This window comes from Mya arenaria, chromosome 4 (assembly GCF_026914265.1).
Source record: "Mya arenaria isolate MELC-2E11 chromosome 4, ASM2691426v1".
NCBI classification, from domain to species: Eukaryota; Metazoa; Mollusca; class Bivalvia; order Myida; family Myidae; genus Mya; species Mya arenaria.
In genome coordinates, this window is record NC_069125.1 from 34,123,607 (window position 1) to 34,134,951 (window position 11,345).

Below are 11,345 nucleotides of genomic sequence, written 5' to 3' on the forward strand. Positions count from 1 at the left end.
ATGGGCCAAAGTTGAAGAGAAGATTGAAAAAATATGAAAGAATTGTGTGGATTTTAGATGACATGATTGAGTCTGTGACAAAAAACACTTCCATTGTTGGTAGTTTTCTATGCTTGGTGAAATTGAGAAATAATTTTTCATACAAGTATGGTTACTTATCTGCATGGAAAAATCAACATAAGCGGAACTTATGTGAACTGTGCCACAAATTAATTCTCCTGAAAGTACACAGTAACTATTATACACTTTCGTTTGCAAATCACCCTGGAATACATAGATCAAGGGTCTGAAGCATTGATTGATCTTGGCTTTTGTTCACGCTTAAACCACCAAGTGAATTTCCTTTCAAGTCTGACAGCTATGGCCTGTCATTTAACTTCATGCATCATTTTGCTAACATCATCTGCAATTTGACCTGTTGTTTAACTAATCACATAGAACTTTCTACCAAAAAAGTGGGCTCATTTCCACACAAACCATCCATGTTCAGTTTGCATTGATCTCCCCTTCACCAGGGCTTTAAAGTATGCTTGCACCAACTGCATGGTTACAAAGGGAAATCTTTAAAGAGTTGATCATGACTACCTGGGTTATCTTTTAAGAGTTGATCATTACTACCTGGGATATCTTTGAAGAGGGGATCATGAATATCTGGGATATTTTTTAAGAGTTGATCATGACTACCTGGGATATCTGTGAAGAGGGGATCATGACTACCTGGGATATCTTTTAGAGGTGATCATGAATATCTGGGATATCTTTTAATAGTTGATCATGACTACCTGGGATATCTTTGAAGAGGTGATCATGACTACCTGGGATATCTTTGAAGAGGTGATCATGAATATCTGGGATATTTTTAAAGAGTTGATCATGACTACCTAGGATATCTTTGAAGAGGTGATCATGAATACCTGAGATATTTTTGAAGAGGTGATGATCATGAATATCTGGGATATTTTTAAAGAGTTGATCATGACTACCTAGGATATCTTTAAAGAGGTGATCATGAATACCTGAGATATCTTTGAAGAGTTGATCATGACTGCCTGGGATATCTTTGTGAAGAGGTGATCATGACTATCTGGGATAGATATCTTTGAAGAGGTGATCATGACTACCTGGTATAGATATCTTTGAAGAGGTGACCATGAATAACTGGGATATCTTTGAAGAGGTGATCATGAATAACTGGGATATCTTTGAAGAGGTGATCATGAATACCTGGGATATCTTTTAAGAGGTGACCATGCATACCTGGGATAACTTGAAAGAGTTTATCGTGACTACCTTTACCTGGGATATCTTTGAAGAGTTCATCATGACTACCTGAAGGTGGTATAAATTAACCATCTGCTTTTTGCAAAATGGAAAAATGATTTTAATCATGCCTTAATACATGTAACAGATACTTTTTCAAGCTTCCTGTTGACCTTATAAGGATTGTAGTAATCACTTCATACAAGAAATCAACATTTTTAAATACTTTATTTGAAATCATAATATGAAAATAAAATAAATCCATTCAAACAAGTGCTGACACAGCAATTTGACAAATGTTCTGGACAGGGTTTACTTTACACAGAAAGCCAATTGTTCAATGTTCTGTTTGCATACATAAAAGCCCATATTAGGGAGAAACATTTACAGATGTGCATCATGATGAACCCACTGGTTCAATGAAATTTTAAAAGTTTGAAGGCAAAAGCTGTTACATTTGAGATGAACAGTTACCTTAAATGGAGCTTTAAGCAAAAATCTTAGCAATACACAATCTAATATAAAAGTAAGGTAAAAAAAGTTCTTAGTTTCAGCTAACTTCTAAAATAAATAGGGTTGGTCAGTATGCTTTTTTTCTAAAAAAAACAAGAGGCCCATGAGTGCCTATGCTCTAGTGGCATGGCTCATGTGGTTATTTTTGATCCAGAGCATGTTTGTATGAGTAATAGCCAACAAACATATTGTTCACGTTTTGTGTTTGAGTTAGCTTAAAACGTTGCACATTTAACATCTGAGAACAGAAAGTGTTGTAAGCAGATTAGTTGCATGAACTACTAGTATTCTAATATGTGCCAAGTAAAGGTCATCTGAGGAGAATAAAATTTGCTACAAAACTGTACTATTGGTCAAATTTTCATTTTTGTAGCTTTAAAAGGACTAAATGGATGGTGGCCCCGGCCCAGGGCACATAATTTCAACTGTTTTGCTAGACAGTCTACATATAATGCTCCACAACAAATATCAAAGATATGAGCCTTGTGGTTTGAAACAAGAAGATTTTGAAAATATTTCTTAAAAAACTTGTGACCCCTGGGGGCAGTGCCAGTTTTGACCCTAGGGGCATAATTTGAACAACCATGGTAGCAGACCAATAAAATAATCCTTATTCAAAATAACAAGGGTCTGCATAGTTGTTTCAGACATAAAGATTTTCAAACATTTCCCAATTTAGTATACCAAACCGGTGAACCCAGTGGCGTGGCCAATAATGACCCCAGGGGCCTAATTTGAACAATTTTTCACATGAATTTGTGACTTTACATGTAAACTTGTCTAAAAATAGACTTCGCTCATGTAGACTTGGCTAAAAATAGCATTTATTTTTACTTTTGAGGCCCATAATCTAGGTATGCATGGGCAGATCTGGTTTTCGAAAGGAACCAAGCTCTAATTGATATCTTAATACTGTACAAGTTTCATCTATATACAATTTAAACTGAAGACTGTACCATGTTCACAAGCAATTGTTTACAGTCGCACAGACGTTCAAGGCCCATAATCTAGGCATGCATGGGCAGATCTGACTGGTTTTCGAAAGGAACCGAGCTCTATTGGATATCTAAATACTGTTTTATTGAGATACAATCATAACTAAAGACTGTATGGTGTTCACAAGCAATTGTTTACAGGCACTAGGAAGCACATACTACGTACACATTACCATCACATCAGATATTCTGATCTTTGGCCAGTAAAGCTAAAATTAAAACCGTGATAATGTACCAAAACTACCTATATCAGGGTATATCACTATTGTATTCTTTTTAGGATATACAAGAGCTGTCATGGGGCAGTGCCCTCAACTATATGCTGCTTTGTCTTAGAAATGAATACAATAATGATAAAGGTAATATGCAATAAAGAGACAAAATAAAAATTAAGCATGAAATGCTGCAATGCAAAAAAAACAACAAGTTTTCAATGATTGACAGACAAACCTAATTAATTAAGCCTTTGTTGTGCGATTAAGTTTCAATATTCTTTTGTTTTAGTGACCTTGATCCTATGGGCCCCGAAAGCAATTCTATAATACTTTGTATACTAAGTTTGTAGATGTATTTGATGCTGCCCTCCTCCTGGCCTGCCAACACAATGACACAGTCATGTCATTTTTATAACCAGGTTTCACTTTACAGGTTAACAAGAGCTGTCGTAAAACAGTGCGCTCTACTACGCCTCTTGGAATTGGACGTAAATACAATAATAGTGTGATATGTGCCTGTAAAAAGCAATAAAACAATCAAATAAAAAAAGTGAATAAGAATCACAATGTGACAAAACAAGGTTTGATTTGGTTAAGATTATAAAAATGTGCCTGTCAAAATAAAAAAATAACAAGACGCCAACGCGGCAACGCCGCATAAAGCTTGATTTTTTATTTGACAATGCAATTTTGCAAACCTAGGATTTGAGCTAATGACCTAGTATTTTTAACCAAAAAGACCCATATTTATATTTATCGGAGATATCATTCATACAAATAACCTGATCAACAGAAATTATTCCATTTGTGTGAGGAAAAACGAACATTTTATAAATACATCAGCTTTTCCAAAAAGATCTGTCCCAGAGACCTAGTTTTTGACCCTAGATGACACACTTTATCATCTAAGATTTCAAATATTTTTAAAGTTAATTAAAATTTAAATTTTTGAAAAATATGGTTAGATCTGAAATTCATGATTGGGATGTGTGTTTATAAAATAACAATTGAATTTAGTTATTAACTGATATGGATAGCTTTGGTAAGCATAGATTTTTTTTATGACATCAGGAAAGTATTTCCTAAGATTTGACCTAGTGACCTAGTTTTGATCTGAGGTGACCTATATTCACAAATGATTAAGACAACATGTAGACAAATATTCTGACCAAGTTTAAAAAAGATTTGACTAAAATTAATGAATTTTTATGACTGTGGGATTCTTTCTTCTAAAATTTGACCTTGTGACCTAGGTTTTGACCAGGGATGACCCATATTATAAAACTTTTAAGATATTATGCAGACAAATATTCTGACCAAGTTTCATAAAGATTTGACAAAAAAATTTCAATTTATGATGTGGAATGATTTTCCTAAGATTTGACCTAGTGACCTAGAATTTGACCCGGGATGACCCATATTAAAAAACTTTCAAGATAGTATGCAGACAAATATTCTGACCAAGTTTCATAAAGATATGAAAAAAATGTTGAATTTATGACATGGAAATATTTTCTCTAAGATGTGACCTAGTGACCTAGAATTTGACCAGGGATGACCCATATTCATACATCTTCAAGATAACATGCCGACAAATAGTCTGACCAAGTTTGATTACCATTGGATAAAAACTCTTGATTTTATTACATAAAATGAAAACTTTAACGCAGAATTGTTAATGATAGTATAGCCCACCTATTCTTCGAATAGTCGAGCTAAAAATGAACAAATAATAATTTGCAATGCTAATAAGCTCTTGCTCAATTTCATCATGTCCCTTTCACATATGAGTTGGACTGATATATCAATCACTAAATATTAATGGTCCTAGGTCAAAGAATTCAAGGTTCATTGTGCAGAATAACCACTGTTAGCCATTACCTTCACCTTCGACCAAAAAACTCCGAAAACAATACTTGTCATGTTCTGGTCAAATATAACCTACCATTAATGTTTCATGGTGTGAAGTCAACCTACAAAATGTATTTTCAAATTATTCAAAAATATAAATGTGTCTGTTTGAAATATAAATGTGTCTGTTTGAAAACATATGCTAAAACATATGCCCATTTGTTTTTACAATAGTGGCATAATACATATAAAATACAATAAATCAATGACACAATGCAGCACAAAAGAGGTCTTTTATATCACAGATTCTCTGCAAGCCAAGGTAGGGTAATTCCATCCAAAGAGCATGCAAACTGACAACAGCTTGTTGAAGAGATTTTCCTGAGGAACAATCCTGGGTATTCATTCCCTTCCTTCTGTCAGAGTAGAGACGTTTCAAACTGACAGCCTGCAATTTTAATGTATATATTTGAAAACTGTTTATATTCACAGTGACTTTTTATAATTTTTTTTACATAAAGTGATGTTACATAAAATGTTGCCCATATACAACTAGAACTGTAAGCCATAGGCTAACGAATACCCCCCACCCCTCCATGTCTAGGTTGTTTGCCCTGGAGTTAGGCCGGACAAAGCTAATTTTGCCTACAAGGGGAGATAACTCCAGTCAGGGTCATGTGACCTGTACCAAATTCACAGAGGCGAAAGTTTACAACATGGCCATTAATTTCTGAAAGTTTGATAAAGATTTGTTGAATAATAACAAAGATGAATCCCGGACAGGGCTTATTTTGCCTACTTTAACACATCAAGGGGAGATAACTCCAGTCAGGGTCATGTGACCTGTACCAAATTCACAGAGGCGAAAGTTTACAACATGGCCATTAATTTCTGAAAGTTTGATAAAGATTTGTTGAATAATAACAAAGATGAATCCCGGACAGGGCTTATTTTGCCTACTTTAACACATCAAGGGGAGATAACTCCAGTCAGGGTCATGTGACCTGTACCAAATTCACAGAGGCGAAAGTTTACAACATGGCCATTAATTTCTGAAAGTTTGATAAAGATTTGTTGAATAATAACAAAGATGAATCCCGGACAGGGCTTATTTTGCCTACTTTAACACATCAAGGGGAGATAACTCTGGTCAGGGTCATGTGACCCGTACCAATTTCACAGAGGCGCAAGTTTACATCATGGCCATTAATTTCTGAAAGTTTGATTAAGATTTGTTGAATAATAACAAAGATGAATCCCAGACAGGGCTTATTTTGCCTACTTTAACACATCAAGGGGAGATAACTCTGGTCAGGGTCATGTGACCCGTACCAATTTCACAGAGGCGCAAGTTTACATCATGGCCATTAATATCTGAAAGTTTGAAAAAGATTTGTTCAATAACGACAAAGATGAATCCCGGACAAAAAAAAAAAACGGACGGACAGACGGACAGACAGACAGACGGACAACCCGATTCCAGTATACCCCCCCCCAAACTTTGTTTTGGGGGGTATAATAAAATGATTAAACAGACTATCATAAACAATAAGTCTACAAGTACGGTATAAGGCCTTAAAGGGACTGTACACCAGATTGGCACTAAAAAAGTTTTTTTTCTGTAACATATCTCAGGACAATTATTTAATAGAATGTGTTACGCTTTTATGTCATAATTGTAAAAAAAGTACAAACATGTAAAAAAAATGTGTCACCGAAATTGAAGTCCAGTGTTGTATCAACTGTGCTACGAAGGCTTACTTCAATCAAGTGGTATATTAAAGCTATACACCTAACTTGGTTATATCATGTGATAACATCGACTAGCCAATCACGCATAAGAAATTAATTCTACTAGGTAGACATACCCAGTAATCTTTTTGAATGGAAAAATATGAAATAACTGCTAAACTTAATAAACTTGCAATTTGATCATCTGGTGCACACTGTTGCTTTAACAGCAATTAAAAAAACAACACATTCATGAAACAAATTATATAATTTACTTTGCCTGTATATAATTATTTAAAACTATATTTATTTATTTTTAAAATATTTTTCGTTTTAAATACAGAAATGCTTATGCTGAGGACTTGGAAAGTTCTATTCTTACACATGGAAGTGGTGCAGAATGTATCCATTAATAGCCACGGCCGCAGATGTAATTCTGTAGATGTTTTCATGGACTCAACGGCATGGTCAACTGTTGGTCCAGGCAGCGATATATCTGCCATCTCTGTGGAAGGCTCTGGATGAAGGGCGGCAAAGGTCCATGACCAACTCCTAATAGCAAAATGAATTATTATTCAGAGTATGAGATGCACTATTTATTGAACATGTAAATGTACATGGGTATATCATTTTTGTTCTCACTCATCAACTCAATACTCTTTAAATCGTTGTTTATATTTCAATCCTGTACTTGTGTATAGACCTGTACTTGTTCATAAACATTTCCTTTAGGCCTGGCGGAAACAATAAATGTCTTATCATACAAAATTACAAACACAAAGCACAGTCTTAACAGTTGGCGTTTCAACACAGTTTGTTCTTCAACATTCCAGAAGCAAGCACATGTAGACAGACACCAAGCACACACTTTAGGGTGATAGTGGTGGTGGTCATTTTGTGCTATTGTGCATCTAATAGCTTGTTAACTGCTACAGGTCTTTTTAGGCCAAATCTAAAAAAAATGAACATCTGTCAATTGACCTACAGTGCATGAGAAAGTCACCTTTATAGAGTTATATGGTAAGAGAATTTAATAAAAAAACAGAGCTTTTAAGGTAAAGTCCAGTCAAAATCTCTAATATAAATGTGTATGGTCAGTGGAATAAGAACACAGCTGAAGACAATATACTTCCTGCCATATAAACCAGTGTTAGGTATAGATATGTACCGGAGTATATACAGTCATCTGTTAACTACAGTGCTTTAGAACGTGTCCCAAAGCTATGATAACTAGTATAGAGATATATGGTCATTTGATAAACTATAGTGCTTTAGAACATGTCCCCCAGCTATGACTACCTGTATAAAGATATATGGTCATTTGATAAACTACAGTGCTTTAGAACGTGTCCCCCAGCTATGACTACCAGTATAAAGATATATGGTGATTTGATAAACTACAGTGCTTTAGAACGTGTCCTCCAGCTATGACTACCTGTATAAAGATATATGGTCATTTGACAAACTACAGTGCTTTAGAATGTGTCCCAAAGCTATTACTATCAGTATAACGATATATGGTCATTTGATAAACTACAGTGCTTTAGAACGTGTCCTCGAGCTATGACTACCTGTATAAAGATATATGGTCATTTGACAAACTACAGTGCTTTAGAACATGTCCCAAAGCTATTACTACCAGTATCAAGATATAAGGTCATTTGATAAACTACAGTGCTTTAGAACGTGTACCCCAGCTATGACTACCTGTATAAAGATATATGGTCATTTGATAAACTACAGTGCTTTAGAACGTGTCCCCCAGCTATGACTACCAGTATAAAGATATATGGTCATTTGATAAACTACAGTGCTTTAGAACGTGTCCAAATGCTATTACTACCAGTATAAAGATATATGGTCATTTGATAAACTACAGTGCTTTAGAACGTGTCCCCGAGCTATGACTACCTGTATAAAGATATATGGTCATTTTATAAACTACAGTGCTTTAGAACGTGTCCCCCAGCTACGACTACCTGTATAAAGATATATGGTCATTTGATAAACTACAGTGCTTTAGAACATGTACCCCAGCTATGACTACAAGTATAAAGATATATGGTGATTTGATAAACTACAGTGCTTTAGAACGTGTCCCCCAGCTATGACTACGTGCATAAAGATATATGGTCATTTGATAAACTACAGTGCTTTAGAACGTGTCCCAAAGCTATTACTACCAGTATAAAGATATATGGTCATTTGATAATCTACAGTGCTTTAGAATTAGTCCCCCACCTATGATCACCAGTATAAAGATATATGGTCATTTGATAAACTACAGTGCTTTAGAACGTGTCCAAATGCTATTACTACCAGTATAAAGATATATGGTCATTTGATAAACTACAGTGCTTTAGAACGTGTCCCCGAGCTATGACTACCTGTATAAAGATATATGGTCATTTTATAAACTACAGTGCTTTAGAACGTGTCCCCCAGCTATGACTACCTGTTGAAAGATATATGGTCATTTGATAAACTACAGTGCTTTAGAACGTGTCTCAAAGCTATTACTACCTGTATAAAGATATATGGTCATTTGATAAACTACAGTGCTTTAGAACGTGTCCCCCAGCTATGACTACTAGAATAAAGATATATGGTCATTTGATAAACTACAGTGCTTTAGAACGTGTCCCACAGCTATGAATACCTGTATAAAGATATATGGTCATTTGATAAACTACAGTGCTTTAGAACGTGTCCCCCAGCTATGACTACCAGTATAAAGATATATGGTCATTTGATAAACTACAGTGCTTTAGAACGTATCCCAAAGCTTTTACTACCAGTATAAAGATATATGGTCTAATCTACAGTGCTTTAGAATGTGTCCCCCACCTATGATCACCAGTATAAAGATATATTGTCATTTGATAAACTACAGTGGTTTAGAAAGTGTCCTCGAGCTATGACTACCTATATAAAGATATATGGTCATTTGATAAACTACAGTGCTTTAGAACGTGTCCCAATGCGATTACTACCAGTATAAAGATATATGGTCATTTGATAAACTACAGTGCTTTAGAACGTGTCCCCGAGCTATGACTACCTGTTAAAAGATATATGGTCATTTGATAAACTACAGTGCTTTAGAACGTGTCCCAAAGCTATTACCACCTGTATAAAGATATATGGTGATTTGATAAACTACAGTGCTTTAGAACGTGTCCCCCAGCTATGACTACCAGTATAAAGATATATGGTCATTTGATAAACTACAGTGCTGTAGAACATGAGGCCCAACTAGGACTACCATTATAAAGCCAATTGTCATTTGTTTAACTTGTTTAGGTTAGTTTAGGTTAAATGTCAATAAATTTTGTAAAGGTCAAAATTCAGCTCATTCCTAGTCCAAATAATTGTACGTTGGCGGATTTTTTTTAGATTTTTGATATGGCAAATCCTTCACGTACAAATTGTTTAGTATCAAAAGTGGGTAGTTGTTCCGATCAGGATTCCGGGTTAAAGCATATAGCGTCTATAAAATATCATAAAAACAAGAAATATTACCAGATAATGTTATTTTATATTAGTTCCGTACACAAAAAAATAAATATCCAACTTATAATTATGAGTTTGACGGCTTTTTTTCATTTCATTCTGTCAAAACATAACGATATATACATGAAGGGCACCTGCAAGGCTTTAGGGCACAGTTTTAAATCGCTCGGAACATTTCGGCCATGGCCGAGTTGTTACGATTGTATAACGAGGTCTATCTCGAAGCTTTGTCGGAGGAGGCCGAGCTATTACGATTGTATCGAGTTGTTCCCCTTCGCATAATTGTTGTCTGTGTCAGTCAGCTTTCGTTTAATTGGAAAGGTAAACAACTTGTTTTAATGCACTAAATGCTTGTTTAGTGCAAAATAACATTTCACTTACATGGTAAAATATGAATATAACTCTTTATGATCAATTTCAACCATAAAATACTTTACTTAAAACAATTTCAATATTTTTAAAACACCCCCGTTTTTTGCACATTCCCGTTTAGACGTTAGGGATTGGAAGAATCCCGTATAACACGTCTATTATTTTAGACTAGCTCATTCCCTACAAATCACTGTGTGCTTTGCTGAAAAAAATGATTTGCAAGCATCAATAGTTAAATAATGCATAAAATTATGGAAATATTTAATGCCGTCTTCCCAAAATTCTTCGTACTAGAGTCAGGCACAAATTATCTTGCATTTCCAGCTCCTGGATTTTCCTTAAAGCCTCTTCCAAGGTTTTACAAACCAGCAATTTTGTTCGCTGTGGTATACTCATGTGTTTTACACAGATATCAATGACGTAATTGTGTAAACACGCACCTGCCTAAATCCACACTGTCGTTTATCAAAATCCATACTGTATTTAATTTTTACGGACCGAAGAAGCGTTCCGAGTAAAGTTTATAAACACATATTATTGGTTTCCGTTATTCGGTCTCGATTTGAGTGCCGGTGTGGGGTGATACAGAATGCAGTAGAATTAACGTGAAATCCCCTAATCACTCATTTTTTTAAACAAAAAATAATAATTAGGATAAAATAATTATGGCCGATATGTGGCACAATGTATATGTAAACCAACCACAGGGACCGACCCAGGTTTATTAAAGCTGTGTGCAACAAAGACGGTGACCACGACTTTCACGTGCCGACACATCCGCGCCTTTCACACTAAAGCGGTTAACGTGTTACATCAAATCTCCGCCAAAGTTGACATAACAAACTTGACGATGTAATTAAGGAAGTTTAGTACAAGGATAGCAATTATTCAATGT

General features: G+C 35.1%; 1 long non-coding RNA gene across 1 annotated transcript; it reads right to left on the minus strand.

Moving 5' to 3' along the window:
• Window positions 1–1,471: 1,471 nt before the first annotated feature.
• Window positions 1,472–10,698, minus strand: LOC128232531 (uncharacterized). The gene is made up of 3 exons (XR_008260544.1): window positions 10,088–10,698; window positions 6,948–7,117; window positions 1,472–5,282 (listed from the first exon to the last, which is right to left on the minus strand). It is a non-coding gene; the product is annotated as an uncharacterized LOC128232531 (long non-coding RNA).
• Between the last annotated feature and the right edge of the window lie 647 nt (window positions 10,699–11,345).